Source organism: Brassica oleracea, chromosome C2, assembly GCF_000695525.1.
Source record: "Brassica oleracea var. oleracea cultivar TO1000 chromosome C2, BOL, whole genome shotgun sequence".
Lineage (NCBI taxonomy): Eukaryota > Viridiplantae > Streptophyta > Magnoliopsida > Brassicales > Brassicaceae > Brassica > Brassica oleracea.
In genome coordinates this window covers 29,569,257-29,590,227 of record NC_027749.1, presented here as the reverse complement: position 1 = coordinate 29,590,227, position 20,971 = coordinate 29,569,257, and the positions used below count along the sequence as shown (strand labels likewise).

Genomic DNA, 20,971 nt, shown 5'->3' with positions numbered 1-20,971 from the left:
AAAAAAAAAAAACTTTTTTTTTTCTCACAAAAATTCTTCTTTAAGAAATTACTAGTAATTTCTGAGTGTATTTGGGATCGGGGTGTGAGTTGTGAGCTTGTAAAAATTCCCTGGTTAATAATAAAAGATCTGTAGCAGGTCCGGAGACGTAGGCATCATTGGCCGAACTCCGTTAACAATTTGGTGTGTGTGCTTCTTTCCCGCTCCCATAAATTCTGGCTTTCCGCAAAATTTGACCGCGTATTTCCTAACAATTCACACTGGGAGCTAGCTTCAATACCAGTTCATCTCTTTTACTCCGGGGAACATATATCCCCAGAGATGCAACATAAGTGATCCCAGCGTAGTAATCCGGTCCTGGCTTTGTAGACTCAGGAGCTTGAAGAGCAGGTAATGCGGTAACACATCCCTTCACTTCTACCGGTGTTATCTTAGATGATGAGTAATCCGAAGGTGGTTTGCCTCTTTTCTCCATAAGGAAACCACCCAGAGGCATACTTTGCCGTCTTGTAGCCACCACCTTCGCTATAAGTTCTAATCTTGTCCACACATGATTTCTGCCGCATCATGGCCATTTCCTTTTTGGTTCGGCCTTCTCGACAAGATACTAGTTTTTCACCAGAAGCACTGTCATGAGAGGTTTTGGAGTTGGTTAGATTCGGGAACTTCACTCTGATTGCATTGACCATTGGACATTACCGGCTTGGGGTTATCTGAGTCACTGGACTTTGGAGGATTTCACTCATTCCCTTCCACTTCAAACGCTTGCACAACATTCTAGTCACACATCAAAAGCCTCCACATTGCTTCGACCGTCGAAAGCGACCGCCTAACTTCCATAATGAGGCTTATCTTCTCTACCAACGTATACGCAACAAGCTGTTGCAGATCCTCAAACAAATAGTCTCTCAAACCAGATACCTTTTTACCACTCTTTAAAAAACTCAAATGTATCATTGAAAATGTTGGAGACAAGATCATTTCCTCCGCAGTAGAGCCTACTTCCCGAAATGGCTTTGAGAACAGCATCGTCACTGTACCCACATTCCACAATCTGATTCATTGCGCTGCGGAAGAGCGTGAGCAGACTCGATGATAACAGTTGTTCGAGATAACAGGCAAACGGATCATCCTCTCATCCTAAGGATTCAGACTCTTCATTTTCAGACAGAGGGTTTTGAAAGTTCAATGGATCTAACTCATATCTAGGGAACTCAGTCAAGGAATCAGCAGGAGGGTCAGCTAACTTTCTCTTCTTCTTCCTTCCTTTCTCTTGAGCACCATTGAGAGCAGAAGCAACACCACACTCACTCATTTCTCCTTGCTTCTTAACCATTTAAACTGACAATTTCCTGACCAAAAATACAAACAAGATTCCGTTTACAAATTCAATACACAACAAAAGAGATAAATGCAACGATTCCAAGTAGACAAAATCAGCATAAATTCTCAAAATTTAATCTAAATATCAAACGCCAACACATAAAGATTGCTCAAAACTCAATTGGGAATACAATTCAGGAGCTACATCGAATCGGGATTGAATCACTCATTCCCTTCCACTTCAAACGCTTGCACAACATTCTAGTCACACATCAAAAGCCTCCACATTGCTTCGACCGTCGAAAGCGGTTCTGGCAACGATAAGATATATTCTGATCAACAAAGAATCTGTTCTGTCCGATTTTAAAAGCGAATCATTCTCCACTGACCATCTATCAAGACAGAAAGTTTTTACTTACAATTGTCTGAATTTTTGGGCCTCATCGTCACATCATCTTCTTCCTTGTACTCGGAATCATATTCCTTCTCTCGTTCAGGCTGCATCAATGTACTTCATGTCAAAATTACAGTTCAGTCTTTGAAACTCTCTAGTCAAGTTGTCTTGTAGGTTCTGAAAGTAAATGATTAAGCTACATGGATATTGGTCTTTAACAAGCTTGTTTATAAGGGTTTGAACAATGTATGCATAGCTTGTGTTTTACGTGAGGGGAATACAAACTTATCGGCATAGCTTTTCTGAATCCAACACTGTGGCTACGAAGAGCCACCAGATACACTTCCATTGAAAATATCAATGTTATCACCATGATCAACACGGTGCCACCGGAATGACCGGTCATCACCCATTACATTTTGTTTGTGTATAAAGAAATAACCTTCTTGAGGTAGATTAAACCGAAACCTTTGATGAATATTAGCAAGCTATTTCCTCAGCTCTCCAACTTTATCACATGCATTCACTTCCACCAGAAACTTCCTGGTCCCGCATTTCAGCGACACCATTACTCTTAGCTTCTTCGTGCTGTTGTTGTTGTTGTTGTTGTTATTGTTGTTGTGGTTGCTCCCAGACATCATCACACTCGGATCTTGATGAATAGTAATGATCTGTTCAGTTGAGTTTGATGGTGGAGATTGGTCGGTTTTGAACACCAGAGTGCTCCGGCTTTGGTCGGTACTGGGAGTACAGATGAGGAGCTGTAGACGTGAGTTGTGGAGGATCTGACATTGTTCGATGTCAAGATTTTCTTGTAGAACATTGCCTTGGAAGAAAAGAGTTTGTTTGGAAACAGGGATACGTTGAAACTTCTCAACCTTCTCTTTGATCTCTAAAACTGTATCGAAGTAACCCACTTCAATGGAGAATTGTAAGCCTATCTGTTCCGTCCGATTTCAAAAGCAAATCATTCTTCACTGACCATCTATCAAGACACAAACGTTTTACTTCCAATTGTCTGAATTTTTGGGACTCATCATCATCATCATCTTTTTCCTTGTACTCGGAATCATATTCCTTCTCTCATTCAGGCTGCATCAATGTACCTCATGTCAAAATTACAGTTCAGTCTCTGAAAATCTCTAGTCAAGTTGTCTTGTAGGCTCTGAAAGTAAATAATTTAGCTACATGGATATTGGTTTTTAACAAGCTTGTTTATAAGGGTTTGAACAATGTATGCATAGCTTGTGTTCTACGTGAGGGGAATACAAACTTAGCGACATAGCTTTTCTAAATCCAACATTGTGGCTACAAAGAGCCACCGGATACACTTCCATTGAAAATATCAATGGTATCGCCATGATCAACACAGTGCCACCGGAATGACCGGTCATCATCCATTACATTTTGTTTTGTGTATAAAGAAATAACCTTCTTGAGGTAGATTAAACCAAAATCTTTGTTGAAAATTGGGTTTTGGTTCCGATTTTGGCTCGTGGGGTGTGATGGGGTGTTTCTCTTGTCTTCAGTTTGACAGTTCGGTTCGATTGGATGAGATATCGGCAGTCGATGAAGCTCTCCGACGGCTATGCTATGGTGATGAAGGTGGAGGTTGTGTTTTGGGGATCCATTTCTGTATGGATAGTTTGGTGATCCGGATGAGATCTTAATTTGGTTGAGGGATGCTCTCTGTGGGAAGAAAATCCGGCGTTGGAGGTATGTGAAGCAGCGCTTGTCTCCTGTGTGGCGCCGATCAGTTTCCGGCGTAATCCCCGGACGGTGAAGGTGAAAGAGATCGGTGACGCGTGTTATCCTTCGTTTTTGAGGGATTAACACATGTCCTAAACAACTTTACAAAATTCGACTCGTGTTTTGTCGATTTCTTTTTTGGATGGGTTTAAGTTTAGTAGGCTTTAGGCCCAGTTGTTTGTATGTATTGTATGGGACTCTTTCGGTTGGGCCTTCGGGCTTTGTTATTTTTTATGGTTTGTGGGCTTTGGCTTTTAATAAAACTAGATGGCAAAAAAAGACATTGTTAATTAAAGCCAACCATCACTTGATATCAATATGTATGACTCGAAAACGATCAATATGTAAGATGATTTATATCATAGTTCATAGGGTAGAACTATTATTTTCATCCAAGTTGTTGTACCTTTTAGTTTTCTTTTTTCTTGGCGGATCAAATTAAGTACGATATTATATATTATATTTATTTCATTATGTTTAAGAAATGATAATTTTGTTTATCAATGTATAGTTTCGAAATTAGTCCAATTACAATCCAAAATTGTAAAACTCTGTGGATCAACAGTTTATATAAGTATTTGAATGTCTATCTCAGTACGGCAATTAGGCCTGGGCAAAATAACCGGAACCGATGAACCGAACCGGAACCGAAGAACCGAACCGGAACCGAACCGAAATACCCGAAACCGAAACCGGACTAATACCCTCAAATACCCGAACGGTTCCTATATTTTTATATCCGAAATAACCGAACCGAACCGAGAACCGAATGGGTACCCGAATATATAAAAATATTAATTATATATAACATCACTAATATATATTTTTAATTTAAAATTCAATTCGAAATATCCAATTTTTTTATCTAAATCATCCTAATTATTTGATATTTTACCCTAAATAACCGATATTTTATCCAAATTATCCGAACTACCCGAACTATCCGAACCCGAACCGGATCCAAATGAGAACCGAACTTTTTCCGGATATTTTCCGGTTCCTACATTTACTATCCGAACCGAACCGAACCCGAAACTATCCGAACCGAACCAAAAATAGGTCAAGTACTAAATGGATCCTCTAGCCCCTATCCGAACTACCCAAAACCCGAAATACCCGAACCGAACCGAACCGATACCCGAAATGCCCAGGCCTAACGGCAATGTTAAAAATTAAAATTTAGAAAGGAACAATCAGGGATTTTTATGATTGAATTATGGTGAAAATATATTCATTTCACTTAAATAAAATGCGCCAAACTTCATATCTTGTGACTATACATATCATACTAAGCTAAGGCTTAAGCATCACAACGAACAATGTGTGTTAAACCACTTATTTAAAAGAGCTCGATCTATTACTGTTAGTGTAATTATTTTCATTAACCTGGATAGTACATTTCATCTGAAAGCCCGTGCTAATTGGTTTTCATTGATGTGTATATCAAACGTTATAGCATTGTGTAACATGTATTATTTGTTACTATGACTTATTACCCTTTTAATATTTACTAACTAAAAATTTAACCTTTTTTAGTCTATTCACCCTGGGTAAGGCGCGGATCACCACCTAGTTTGTATGATTTTAAAAAGATCCATATGTAAGATTATTTATATCATAGTTCATAGGGTAAGGTAGAACTATTATTTACATCCAAGTTCTTGTACCTTTTAATTTTCTTTTTTTCTTGGCTTGATCAAATTACGGTATTATATAGTATACATATTTCATTATGTTTAAGAAATGATAATTTTGTTTATCAATTTATAGTTTCGAAATTAGTCCAATTACAATCCAAAATTGTAAGACTTTGTGGATCTACAGTTTATATAAGTATTTGAAACTTAACGGCAATGTTAACAAAGTCTACAGTTGGAATGTCTATCTCCCAGTACACCAATCCCTCAACTTCGACCCCAATCTCAATTCACCAGAGGAACCTTTGCCTTGTTACTGGATAAAATAGGTTTCAACTTTCTTCACTGATATACCATGGATTTGACCTATTTTCACCCATGGTATATAAGTATTTTACTATCTATATACTATATATTCTATCCTATTAGGTATGTTTTCAGGTTCAGAAGTATCTTGGAGTAAAGTGATGATTATGGAGCATTTAGGAGTTTAAATGAGTATTCATCCAAGCTGACCATTAGAGGTCGATATGAAGAAGACACAATCGATCGATGCACATCCAGTGTCATCGATCGATACAGAAGAGAAGCCTCTACGATTGAAGATTAAGATCGATCGATGTACATCCTGTACCATCGTTCGATGTCAAGACGCGGAAGCACGACTTGGTTCCAGCCGACTTTAAACCCAAGACGTCACCAAATTACAAGATTACCCCTGACGAGTTTTTAACATAATAAATATATACTTGCCTAAGTGTTAGGAGGCAAGAGAGCTTTTAGCCACCTTTGTATTCTTATTTTCAGCAGAGAGTTTTAGGAGAGAAGATCATAGAGAGATTTGTGATTGGAACTCCATTGATTCATCTATTCTATTCTATGCAATTTTTATCTACCTTTTGTGTCATGAATTGCTTAGCTATGTCTGAGTAGTTTACTTGTTAGATTCAGGGTTTAAATAGGTTAGAGGGATTAGTCTCAACTATAGATTGCTAAGTTGTGGTATTCATTGATTGATTGTTGTTAATGCTTGTTCTAGATTAGCTGCCTAGAATATTGAATCTAGGAATCTGCATGAGTGAAGCATCCTTGACCATCCAGTCCTGAACCAAATCTATCATACTAGACAACTGGAAAAAGGCTACCGCTAAACTAGAAAGCTAGCGAGCATTATCAACTTACGCCTAAGGATTAACTAGAAGCATCGATCGATACTGTCTTCTGACAATCAATCGATATTTGTGAAAGGTGTATCGATCGATATCACTATAGGACCATCGATCGACACTTTCTTGTGGTCAATATACGACAGTTGAGATCCAAGATCTAGTTAGTTAACCAGTGAAACATTGCCATCGCCGATCACTGTGTCTAATGGGTTGAGCTCTAATATACCATGCATGCAACTGATGGGCATCTATAGGATTATAATCTCCAACATCTATAGAAACCATGCATCTAATACCTTTCCAATAAGTTACACCCCCAAATCATCTTGTTAGTCGAGCAATAGACTTGCTCAATTAGGATTGCTATTTACGTTAAAACCATAAAACAACAAACACTTAGAATTTATAAATTACTAGATTTAATAGGCTCCCTAGCTCCTTGTGGATTCAATCCCTAAGTACTACAATTGAACCTCTTATTTGAGAGAGTAATTCACTTATTAGGGTAATTTGAGTGGTATCAAATTTAGCGCCGTTGCTGGGGAGCTTTGATCGCCATTAGATTTAGTGTTATTAATTCTTTTCGTTTTCTTTACCCCCATTTTGACATAAATTTTTTTCTTGTCTTTTCAGGTGCATGCCCAATAGTACCAGAAGCAACAAGGAAAAACACCTGCTATTCTCAGAAGATCCTGCTCACCTGGAACGCACGATCCGCAATGGTCAATGTTCCACATCGCTCGATGCAGCAGCTTTCACATCGACCAATTCTCGCACCCAACCATCGACCGACACCCGACCTTCATCGTCGACCGATATACCTAGTTGGACATCGATCAATCCTACACTGCGTACGTCGATCGATCCTCAGTCGCGAAACATTATTGTGACTGTTATTCTCAGATAGGATGAGAATTGAGACCTGTATGACCAGGATGGACATCTGCGTAATGCAACAGGTCAGAAACTAGACGCTCAGGGGAATGTAATCCCTGATGCTGATGCTACATGAGCTGCTCAACCTGTGGAAGAGGCTGCTCCACCAAAGGCACTGGCCGACTACAATTATCCAGACGATTACTACACCAACAGATCAGCTATTCGCCTTCCAGAGATTCAGAAGGAGAATTTCAAGCGGAAGCCTCAGTACTACACACTTGTGTCGCAGCTACCCTACTCTGGGTTACCGCACGAGCATCCTATGGACCATCTGGAGAGGTTCGAGGATCTTATCACTGTTATTCATATGGATGGAGTCCCTGAGGACTACCTATTGTGCAAGCTCTTCAAGTATACTCTGACTGGAGAAGCGATGCACTGGCTTAAGCAGCTACCCACATGATCTCTAAAATCCTGGGCCGACATCAAGAATGCTTTCTTGCGAAACTTCTTTGATGAGGCACGCGCTGAAGACTTGAGGAGCAAAATTGCTACGTTCACGCAGGAGACTGGAGAGTCTTTTAAAGATGCGTGGATCAGATTCAAGTTCTTCCAGCGAGACTGTCCACACCAAGGATTCAATGAAGTGCAAATGCTGATCACTTTCTTCAGAGGTATCGCCTTGAGGTATCAGATGGCTCTTGATACAGCTAGCGAGAGAAACTTTAACACCAAGAATCCGATGGAGGCTATGAGACTGATAGAAAATTTAGCAAACAGCAGCAGCACCAAGAACACTTACTTTGAGAGGAAGAAGTCGGTTGCATCCCTAGGAAAGGAGCAGATGAACGAAGTTAGAGCAAAGTTAGATGTGGTTCATGAGCTTCTTAGGAAGCAGGTCTGCTTAGCTGAAGGAGAAGTAGCTGTAGACATTGAAGGAGAAGAGGATGTGAACTACATTGGAGGTACTGGATTTCAGAGATCCGGAAACCAGGGTGGAAACATAAACTTCTATGGCAATGGTCAGAGGAGTAACCAGAGTTCGCAGTTCCATAAACCTTTCAGCAACAACAGCAGAGGCTATGGAAACTCATACTACCAGAATCCTCCACCACAGACTCACGAAAGAAAGATTGAAGCACTGCTTGACAGAGTTCTGGAAGGACAGTAGCAACTCACTGTGGACTTCAATGGGAAGATAGATTCTGCCTACAACAGTCTGAACACAAGAATTGAGACCTCAGGGACTCAAGTGAGGAAGCTTGATATGCAAGTAGCTCAGACTGGAGACACTGTAAAGAGGCAAGAAACCTTGGCTAAAGAGGTAGGAGTTGAGAAAGAAAAACACCACGGGAATGCCATCCTAGATGATGATTTCTGGCAAGAGGTGGAGCATGAGAAGCTTGGAGAAGGAGACTTCGAAGTTGAAATCTCCATGAGCTTCGGCGGATCACACTGGTGTCGACCGATGTCAATGTATGCCATCACTCGACAGACCATGACGAAGATCGATCGACGGATTACTCTAGACATCGTTCAACGTCATCTGTTGAATCAACTGCGGAGTGTAGTGCAGTTCAAATCATGACTCATGAGGAATTCGCAGAAAAACACCCTCACCCACCCTCCCCTTTCTACGTCAAAATCGATCGACCGCATGAGCCAGCCATCGATCGACAGAGAGAGACCGACATCGATCGACCCCGCTCAACTTCCATCGATCGACTGACACCTCTCACCCACCGAGTGCGATTACCATCAATTGATAGTAACCGAATCAACGCACTCATACCACCACCTAAACCTTTAGGAAACCCACCAGAACCTACAACCAACCCTTCAAACACTACACCATAGCCTATGCAAGTTGTTGAGGCAACTGAGGGAAGAGTGTTAAGGAAAAGGAAGGAGAAGATTCCTAATAACCTTAAGAGGGAAGCTAATGAGAAGGAGATGAGATGGATGGTTTCACTAAGAGAGTCCTCAGAATCCCAGTGGAGAAACCTTTTGATGAAGTTTATTACACACACCGGTTGTGGATGTTCTTCAGAGAGACTAAGGAGACTGAGGAGGACATTAGGAGAATGTTTCATCATGTCAGGGAAAGGATGAAACTAAGGATCACATTGAAGAAGAAGAGTGATCCTGTGAAGTTTGCAATACCATGTCTGGTAAAAGGTATTGAATGTCCCCATGCACTTTGTGACACATGAGCATCAGTCAGTATCCTACCTAAGGTTATGGCAGACCAGTTGGGTCTGAAAATAGAGCCCTCATCAGAATCTTTCACCTTCGTGGATCTTTCAGAAAGGAGCTCATGAGGCATCATAAGAGACCTTGAGGTACAGATTGCTAATGCCCTTGTCCCAGTAGATTTTCATGTCCTGGACATCAAGCTTAACTGGAACTCTTCACTTCTGCTTGGAAGAGCTTTCCTAACTACAGTAGGAGTTGGATGTGACATGAACACCAACAGATTATGTCTGACACAGATAGATCCAGACGTCCATTATGACCTAGTTCGAGTTGTGAGACAACAGGTCAACCTCGTGGAGCTTGGAAATGATCTTGGCTACATTGCAGCATGCCATTGTGGAGCAGACTACGAAACCGAGTACTCGGAATCAATTGACACTCACACTGTCACATCGATCGATTCCAATGAGTCACCGACGACCGATGAACGCTATCCCATGTCGCTCGACGGGATGCAACCGGTATACCACTCCACATTACCAGATCAGTACTATCCAGACTTTGCCTTTCAACAACCCAACAAAAACGGACGAGATGACTATTACATAGGCAGTTGGGCATATAGTGGATTCCATGAAAGTTTTGCAGTGGAGACTGTGATTCTTTCATCCATTGAGGATCCTACTGAGGAGTATGATGAGGATTACTGGAAGGAAAGAGCTACAGAGATTGCTATGCAGGATGAAAGATATTCAACCCATTCCTTCAACAACACGCCTACACCTTCGATCGACAGCATCTACTCAGCATCGGTCGATTCCCACCCTCATTCGGCAAAACGATCATCTGCATCGATCGATACAACACCTGGTACATCGATCGATATTAAAGCTGCTGCCTCAGAAGAGGAAAAAGGGAATATTCCTATTCAAAATAGGTTTACCAACACCTATATAAGGAGTTTTGCACCCAGGAGTATTTCTCACAAAACAGAAGCAGAAAAGATGAATGCTCACACACACCAATCGGAAAGAACATCCAGGAGAAGCATTCGATCCAAAAACCCTAATTCAGCAGACAAACGTCCACCATCGATTGATACCTCAGTATCAACATCGATCGATTCTCATTCTAAACCTAAACTTTCTTTATCTACTAAGAATATGAGTATTGATTACGACTTACTATTGCCTGATGAATTTGATATTTTCAGGGACCAAGATGGCCATGCAAGAGCTATGGATGGAAGGATTCTACAAGTATCCAGAGAAGACATAGCAGATATTGTTCAGTTGGCCAATGGAGTAGACAACTTGTTTACGCAGCAACGAAGCATCCCAGACAACAAACCAACTGTTCTAGACGTATATCCAGAGGCTACAATAACAGGAATTGGTTCACACCAAACGTGCAAACCTGTTAGCCATGCATCGATCGATGAGGTTGCTTCTACATCGCTCGACAGGGTAACACCAATGTCGCTCGATAAAGCACCTTCACCATCAATCGATAGACGTTATGAATGCGGACGTCGTGCGTATGACAGCTATCGAGCCAGAAAGTTCAGATGGGAATAGAAGGACGAATATGGAGTCTACAGAGACGAGCCTGGACATGCAAGGAGCGCAGCTGGTGATATGATTCATGTTACCAAGGATGACATCAGAAGAAGCATCCCTATTTGGAGAGGGTCATATATGTCTTCGCAGCAATGGAGGATAGGTTGAAATTGTATGAGGATATGCACGACCGTTTCACCTCACCTATCATGCGATACTTGGACACCTTGTCTACACAGATGATGAATGTCCAGAAGGACATTGGTAAGCTTAATGATCAACACGATTTTCAGGAAGAAGATTCAACATCAATCGATAGGTTCCGCATGACATCGCTCGACGGCAAGAAACCTACAGAACATCTTCCCTACACAGCAGACACAGTTGATCAGATTACATTAAAGCTTTACAAAGCTATAGACCCCTTGGAGGACCGACTTGAGAAGTGGTGTGATGACATCTACTTTCCATTCGACGTCAAAATCAGTGGACTAGATAGCCAAGCAGAATGGCTACAGAAGGAAGTCAAAGCCATTCAAAGGAAACTCGTATCTCAACACAAGATATCAGCATCGATCGACGGAGCACACTCCAAATCGATCGACAGCGCTACACCAGCAACGATCGATAGACACCTAGTCGCATCGATCGATACCACATCCATACCAGACGACGCGCAGCTGATACCAAACCACATGGAGTCAATGCAGGAGCAACTGAACGAGCTATCAGAATACGCCTACAGCAAGATAAGTTGTTATCAGTTCAGCATTGAAGACATCCTAGAAAGGCTACAAAACATCTCAAATGCAGTACAAAAGATGGATGAGAGATGGACCAGAAATGATGAGGCCACAAGAAGTTTCATTGCAGCTTGGTCCAGAATGTGCAGAGATGAGGTGGATGCTTATTTCCCAACAAGTAGCTATTTTTCCACCAACTAGCCACATACCTCCAAAGTCAAGCTAAATGACTATAACAAAGCGCTGAGTGGGAGACAACCCACTATTAGGTAATTTTAATTAGTTTTCTTAATTACTGGTATTTATTTTCATTTTTATTCTTTCAGATTTATTGCAAGACCCAAGTAGGATGATTACCAACATATCGACCGTGGACGAGACGTCGACATCGATCGACATACACACACACGACGATCGATGCATACATATGCACATCGATCGATTCCCACTCCGGTCATGTTTATCTTCTTAACTTGTTACATTAGTACTTATGATTTATTTCCACCATAACTCTGACAGTGTTACACTGGGACAGTGTAATTTAAGTCTGGTGGAGGTTTACTGATATGATTTATTCTGATTCTTATAAAAAGATTTTTATAAAATATGCTTAGCTATGTGAAAAGGACTATGATTTTATTACTTGAATGTCTAACTACTCTTTAGCACCATTCTAGATTTACTGATTGCAGATAGTACTAAGATGCTAAAGTGGATCAACTTGTCAACTATACACACTTGCCTTGATTGTTTGAAGGAACCAAAGCTGACCTTCAATACTAAACCTAACATAACCGCTTGTCTTGGGGCTTGGTATACTTGGGATCGGATTCTTCAGACAAGTCTGGAAGGTAAAGCTTTATGTAGATTTATTTATCACAATTTTCTCTCTCTATTTCGATCCTAGAGTTGTTTGTATTAGTATTAGTTTTTATTTTAAAAAAAAAATCCAAAATTTATTATTTAAATAGGACTTAGGATTTAGTTAGGAGGAATCTGAACATGACTTGGTGGCTAAAACCATTAAGGCTTGCTTCATAAAGAACGGGACTTGGAAGCGGCAATCTTCAAGGCTCGATTCACAAAAAAAATCTTGGATATAAGTCAAAAAGAAGTGAACAGGGCTTGGTGGCAGCCACCATTAAGACTTGATTCATGAAAGTCTGCCAAATCTTGGTCACTGATCCTGCAATGGAAGCAGACTTTGACTCAAGAGAGAAATTAGACAGAGAGAAATTATGAACTAACTTTACCTGCAGTTCCAGATACTTGTCTGAAATCCTTGCATCATGTGATCAATACTCCCAAAGTAAAGCATGCACTTTTATATTTATGCTAAGAAATGAGGTTAGTATAGGGTTCTTAGGACTAATATCTAATGATGATTCATGAAGACTGTATGTTATGGTCACGGTAAATTAACTCGTTGAATACCAACATATTATGTTAATCTTTTGGACTGGAGTTCATAACCAACTGGTTCAACAAAAACATAACTGTCTCTAGCAAAACTGAAACTAAGGATTAACAAACCCTTGTTTAAAAAATAAATAGTTGTTATATTATATTGGGAGATTTCATGGATTACGAGATTACCTAGAATATATTTCTATGTAATTATTAGGAAATTCAAAATAATATATAAGTGTTTTTTTGATCGAATTATAATATATAAGTTAAATTTCCTATTTTATTAAGTAAAAAACTTGCTAGGCAAATTTATGTACTTTGTGTAAATAAGCTTATGGGCTAAGTTAATAAAATGACAGAAACTATTCTAATTTTATGTTTCATCCAAACTTATCATGGTATCAGAGCCTTCGATCTTAATCTTATTGGATTATTGATTTATATCAATTTATCTTTTTCTTTTTCTCTTACCTTATTTCATTTGATTCAATTTGTTGGAATTGTTTTTTGATATTTAATTTAAACTTTTGGTATTTAAAAAGTGTTGCTTTTGGTTTCATTAAGTAAGTATTTTCTTTAATATATGGTTTATTATTTATTTCTTCTTTTTATTGTGTTGCTTTAAAAAAAACTAGGATAAGACCTGCACTTTGCGCATGGTGAATTTATATAAAAATTATTTCAGAAATATCGTATGGAAAATAAAATTTATATTCTTGATCGAATTAATATTTTTTGCCCTTAAAATTTTTTTTTAAAACTTTTTTGTTATATACATAATATGCTTACTAATGAATTGATTCCATTTTTATAAATATTTTAGGTCAAAAAATCATTTATCATGATTTGGTTACAGTGAAACTATGTCAGCTCGGTTTATATCATGATTTAGCAATTTAAAATTTAATTATGGTTATGAAAAATTTACGTTCATGTGGCAATGGACATTCTCAGCATTCCTATTACCACTGTGGCTTCTGAATCTTCTTTCAGTATTGGAGCTCACGTAATAAGCAAGTACAGAACTCGCCTTATCCCTAGAAATGTGCAAGCTTTATTGTGTACTCGGTCTTGGATTCATGGCTATAAAGTTGATGGTGAAGGTACAATCTTATATAAACTTTATATTCTTTGCTCAATTAAGTTTATATATCTATTAATATTCGGTTTCTTATGAACTGTAGATGAAGATGATGAAGATGAGATAGTCATTATACGAGAGGCTCCAAGTCAAGCACTAATACCCAATCAAGACCATGTTAGTACCATGGAACTATAGCTGGTGATGGTCTCATCCCTTATCAACATAATAATAAGTACTTTGCTTCTCTGTTTCTTAAGTGTTTTGAGAGTCTTTTAAGTGTTTAGTGTTTCATAAAGATTACAAGTGATCTGGTTAGCTATAATGGTCTGTGATTTGGAAGTGAGTTCGGGTCTGAGACAGTGAGTGACTTTCTGAGTCGATTAGTATTTATTTTTGGTCTAATGGTGTTGTGTGTTGTTATAAGCTGTGGATTCATCATTTTTTTAAGCTGCCCCGAGGTCCTCGTTAGAGAGAGAGTTTAGGTTTATAGGATTGGGACTACCTCACTGTTGTTCTGAGTGCTGTAGATGTAGATGAGAGCCATGCAATGGTTGTGAATTGATACTGTGGGAAGCTTGATGTGTAATTGAGATTTAGTAGTATGGTTTTGGCTAATGTTGAAACTTGTAGAGAAATGGTCATCTCAATAGAAGAATCTGAAAGGTTTTATAGTTCAGTGTAATTAGTTGTTCTTGTTATACAATCTAACGATCGAAGTTTCTTTATCTTCAGGAGCCTCTTTGTTGTTTCTTGAAGAGAGACAGTGCACCCAGAAGCTGAGTATATGCCTTGTAAGTTTTGAAACTTGTTTGATTTAAACTACTTTTCCGTTAGTATATGCTGCATCTTTTGCTGACCCCTAATGTTTCTTGTGCGCAGGAGTCTTGATCATCACAAGTTAAAGGGACCTTATTTAAATTTTATTGCTGATTAGAGTATCCCTCTCCTGCATAACGTTTATGTATTCCCTGCTATCGCAGAGTGCTTCATAACAACGCTTTATATGACTCAATACCTTCTTTTTTTTCAAAATGAAGCTTGATATTGATGAATAATGAAACCTTTTTATCGTTTCATCATTTTTTTCTCTCATGTTTAAGTGTTTATGTTTTGATCACAGCGAGTGTTGACGTTGCTTCTTTGTTTCTTAAAATTTATTATAAAGATGTTGGGTTGATGGGTCAACCATTAACCCATTTGACCCATTTAATTTAATGGGTCATGGGTCAACCCACTAATAAATGGGTTGGGTTGACCCATGACCCATTAACAGTCAACCCATTTGAGCTATGGGTTGGGTTGACCCATTTGATCCATTTTGACACCCCTAATCATACATATCTTCAATATTTTTCTCATTTTGTGTCGTTTTTTTCATTTTGGTTATTGCTCGATATAAATATTGATTTTTGAGTGTATTCTCATTTTGTTATTTTGTTTTGGCCTGAGATTTAGAAAATATTTAAGATTTAAAATTATTAAAGAGATACATACTTAGGTTAAGATCTGCGCCTTGTGCAGAATAAATACTTTATATTTATTATTTATTTTATGTTTTTTGCATATTATGAAATAATAAAATAATAATTATATATTAAATAACTAAGAAATCAGTTAATATCCCTTATATACTAAAGCACAAGTCACATGACCACTAAAATTCCGACACATGGCAAAGCTTTAAAAAAACAATTAAAATTGTATTTCCTTTATCTCCTATTTTTGTGCAATCCAAATCTTCAACTACCTAAATTCCTGATTTTTCTCAAAAATTTCATCTCACGTTTTAGTTAACTTCTTCGTTCTCCAACTATTTTATTCTCTATAAAATTTAAAAACTTACTGTTTTCTTCTTTACGCTTTATCTATCACCAAAGATTGTGTAATTTGTAATTGATTTATCAAAAGCAGGAGCCAGTTCACGTTAGCAAAAAAGATACGGTAAGTGCTTCATTTTTATTATATAGCGATGGAAAAATATGAGCAATCAATCCCACGTGTTCTTGCCACTCCAAGTCTCCTAAGTTAAGTTTCATATCTGTTTTGTCAATTATATTTAAAAAAATTATGTTACGTATTTCTTACAGATGGAGAACACATATTTGAAAGAAGATGACAAGGGATTTCTACTATGTTTTGCCAGTAAAAAGATTTCATGAATCATCAAAAAACTTGAAGCAACATCAAATATGACAGAAGGGGAAGTTTCTAACAACGAAGAAAATCTGAAGAAACAAACCATCAATTCATTTTCAGTAAGCACCAGAGAAAAAGTTGTAGCAATTTATATCCAAAATTAAGGTAACGATAAAAACTTTTCTTATACTATAATCATATTGTCACGAATCCATTCAGTTTTTTTTGTTATATGAATATAGGAAACTACACATGAGGATGATAATTTTAACAATGTTTTAGAAAAAAAGGCAAATCAAACTTCATATTTTTTTTAGAGTGGACAAGGTTTAATCAACTACGAAAATATACTAGGTTAGTGATATTTTGTTTTCTATCTTTCAAAATGCTTATAATACTTTTTCTTCGAACTATGTTTTTCTGTGTTGATATAAATGTTAACTTTTTATATTTCCATTTAAGTACGAGAAAAATAGAGTATATGAAAACATGAAAAATACAAGTATCTGATTCCAACCATATAAATTGCTGCACATAATAATATATTCTTTAAAAAAAATATAAAGCATCATCAGTCACGGAAGGTTCAAAATCAGGAATGGTTTATTAACACCACATTATAAAGTCAAAAACTTACGGACAATTACCACTACATTTAACACAAAACATGTGTGACTCGGGATATCAATGAAGAAAAACATAAGTTGAATTGTTAGAGGATAAAATGTAGTGTTAATAGAGGTTTTAATTAATGGTTACAGGCTGTAGATTCCATACTACTTAACAAAAGATCATATACTATGCTTATAATTTATCTACTGATCACATGCTTCTATAACAAAACTTGATTAATTCAGAAAAATAATTGTACTTTAATGGCTTCATGTTTTCCATCTATACTCCCAGTACCTCTCCGATATTAGAATTTCACCCGTTATTCTTGGCATAAGTTAACCGAGATGATCTTCAAATGAGTAGAATAAGATAGATAAATAACCATCATTTATTTTAAAAACAACACAGAAATTTTGTTTTACAGTTTCTAACCGCTTTGTTTCGATACAACCCTCATGTTGCAATATTTGATTAAAATGCTAATTTTTTTTGATTAAACGTTATGATAAAATAATTTAAAACACAATACAGGAGTAACACTAGTTATGTAATAAATTGGCATGCGCATATAAATCAAACGACCGTTCTTTTTTATTCTCAATCATTTTAGGGTAGGTAAATCAAAACAATCAATCTTCTCTATCATATATGATATCTAATTAAATTTAAATGATATTAACATAGATATATAGTATAATTTTAATATGGATATTTATTTAATAAGGTTTCAACTCATATGATTTTATGATTATTTGCATATTTGTGTAAAAATATTTTACACCAACGACTTTTTTTAATGTGGAATATTTAGTGGTTTCAATAATAAATAATCATTTTTTAAAAAATAATTAAGATTTAAAAATTAAAATATTAACTTTTCAATATATGTTCAACTCAGATATCAAAATATAATTATGTATTTTCATATGATGTATAGTTTAATTTTTTTTTTGACGTCAAAAGGCCATTCTATTACTCAAGCTTGAGGTGGTCTGGGTAACCAAGCCGGAATAGAACAACCAATAAAAAGTAACTCCCTATGGAAGGATCTAGCAGTCTTAGCTAAAAAATCAGAAAACTGATTGCACGCTCGTGGAACGTGAATGATTTTGAAGTCCGGGATGCATATATGTAGCGTCTATATTCTCTCCAATTATGTCGCAAAACTTGGTCAAGCTTGAGGTTACTTTATCATTGCAATCAACTCCTTACAATCTGTCACAAATGTTTGACATGGTGAATGTTGAAGCATGTTCTCCATTGCCCACCGCAGTGCTTCTACTTCTGAATTCAAGGCTGATTCGCGCCGAGTGAAATTTCTTGTCCCCATAAGCTGAATGATTCCACTACTATCCATCCAGACCCATCCATATCCACTAAAAGGGGCAGATGCTGTCCAAGATCCATCTAGCAAATAGATATTCCCCAAACTTGTGACTTGGAGTTCTTCAGTATTGTTATTTTGTACCGCTGGTTGCACCACTTCGTGCATCAAACCATGCATTGCATTCACTTTATGCATGTTGAACTAAGTCCAAAGGATCTTTGTCTATCCCCCTGAAGAGCTTTTCATTTCTAACATTCCAAATATACCAGATTATCCAGAAATAAGGATCTCTATCTTGTTGTGGCTCGATGATGCTGTTTTTCCTCCAGGATAGGTAATCCATATTTGTGTAGATGCTTGATGCTGTAAATATAGCTGGACTTGTTGGAGTTGATTATAAAGACCAAATTTGTAGAGCTGGCGGGCATTCGAATATGGCATTGATTACAGATTCTTCTGGGTCTCCATATCATGGGCAGTAATTGTCACACCTCATATTTCTTCTCGCTAAGTTCCTCGTTACTGCTACATGACCAGTTAACAATTGCCATATAAGATGACATATCTTTTTAGGCACCTTTATCTTCCATGCAAAGGCTTGAAGCTTCGTGATACTAGGCTCCAATAATTCTTTCTCCTCATGTGTCTGTAATAAGTTCTGAGTCACCCAATATCCAGACTTAACCGTATATTGGCCATTCCTTGTGTAGTTCCAGCAGAATGTATCACAACGGTGAGTCGAGCTTATGGCCAAACTCTTTATGAGTGGTATGTCATCATGATTGACATAGTTCTCCAAAAGACTAACATCCTAATCCTTTGACTCATGGTTAATGAGATCACTGAATCTCATGTTAAGGTGCATAACCGGCGCTAGAGGAATAGCTGGTCTCGCCGGGGTCGTTGGAATCCATGGGTCCTTCTAAACTTTGACTTCATAGCCAAAATGTATCTTTTGTCTGATTCCCAGTAATAATAACTTCCTCGCATCAGAAATGCTAGACCACACATAGGATGGGCTACTAGCAGAGTTTACTCTTAGAGGCGAACTCAATCTATTGTATCTTCCCCTCAATACTCGGGCAACCAGAGAGTCAGGGAACTGAATAAGCCTCCATAGTTGTTTTGCCAATAATGCCAGATGGAACTCATGGATCATACGGAAACCAATTCTACCATCTTCTCTTGGTAAACAGACCATTTCCCATTTCGCCCAGTGTATTCCTCTTTTGGGGGGATTCGAACTCCACCAGAATTGAGCAATTGAACTTGCTAGGTTTTCACATATCTCCAAGGGTAGCAAGAAAGTAAACATAACATAGGTCGGAAAAGCTAGCAGAATAGATTTGATCAACACTTCCTTCCCTCCTTTTGAGAGCCATCTACCTGTCCATCCATTTACTCGGTGCATCAACTTATCCCTGAGAAAAGCAAACAGTTTGCACTTGGAACCACTTATGTCTTTCAGTATGCCTAAGTAACTTCCCATTCCTCCTTCGTTTTGCATTCCAAGTGCATCTTTAATCTCTTGTCTAGTATTTGCACTAATCCGCTTACCAAAGAGTAAGGACGATTTATTGAAGTTGATACATTGACCTGATGCTTTACCATATTTCCTGACTACTTTCATTACTTCTTCACATTCACGGGGCTCCGCCTTATAGAACAAAAGGTTATCATCAGCAAAGAGAAGGTGGGATACCGACGGACACTCGTGTGTGACGCGCATCCCCGTTATCTTTCCTTGGTTCTCTGCATGATTAAGAAGGCTAGCGAGCGCTTCCGTGCATAGAATAAAAATGAAAGGAGACACAGGATCTCCTTGGCGTAGACATCCACCGGGAACAATATTTCCTCTTGGCTGTCCATTCATGAGCACCTTTTATTTCACCGACGTAATGCACCGCATTATCCAGATGATCCATGTTTCTGAAAAACCCATCTTGCGCATGACAGCTTCAATAAACGACAATTCCATCATGTCATATGCTTTGCTCATGTCCGTCTTAATAGCCATCTTTTTACTGCGTCTACTTGGTTTTGTTCTGAGAGCATACCAAGTATTTGATCATGTTTGCTTTGATGAATTTGCATTGAGTCTTGCACACATACCTTTTTGCATAAAAAAACATATAGATTGGTACCTCCCCCTTTCTTAGATATATTATGTGCAATGTCAAGGCTACTTGTTTCGAGAGTAAACCACCTTAAAGATCATATATCTTTAGGTTGTTAGGATATGATTTCTGTTGGTAGTTGTTGTACTGAAAGTTGGGCTCTTACTTGTACCAACTGCCATTGTTGTTGATGAAACACAACTCTTCTTGACCTTTCAAACCCTCAACCTCATTGACAACAGGTGGTGTCTCTTGGTTTGGGTTACCAACAAAGTTCAGCTGCTCTTGGGTGGATTTATCAGCAATGAGTATGTCTATCTTATCCTGTAGAGCCTTTAACTCCTTCCTCGTTTGCTTGTCATCTGTTCTACTGCCTCTGTCGTGGTCTCCACTGTAGACTGCATCACTCTTTACCATGTTGTCAACCAGCTCCTCTGCATCTTCCTCCGTTCTTCCCAAGAAGAACCCATTGCTAGCTGTATCTAATCTGGCTCTGTACTTAGGAAGAGCACCCATGTAGAATGTGCTCATCAAGCTTTCCTTAGAGAAACCATGGTGTGGGCATTGAGCTTAGTAGCCCTTGAATCTCTCCCAGGCTTCACTGAATCCTTCTAAGTTCTTCTGTTGAAAGCT

At 38.1% G+C, this 20,971-nt stretch overlaps 2 pseudogenes; both read right to left on the bottom strand.

Moving 5' to 3' along the window:
* The window catches only part of LOC106323961, a 6,653-nt pseudogene extending 5,317 nt beyond the window's left edge, over positions 1 to 1,336 (bottom strand).
* Positions 1,337 to 2,037: 701 nt separating this feature from the next.
* Positions 2,038 to 3,111, bottom strand: LOC106323959 (annotated as a pseudogene).
* Between the last annotated feature and the right edge of the window lie 17,860 nt (positions 3,112 to 20,971).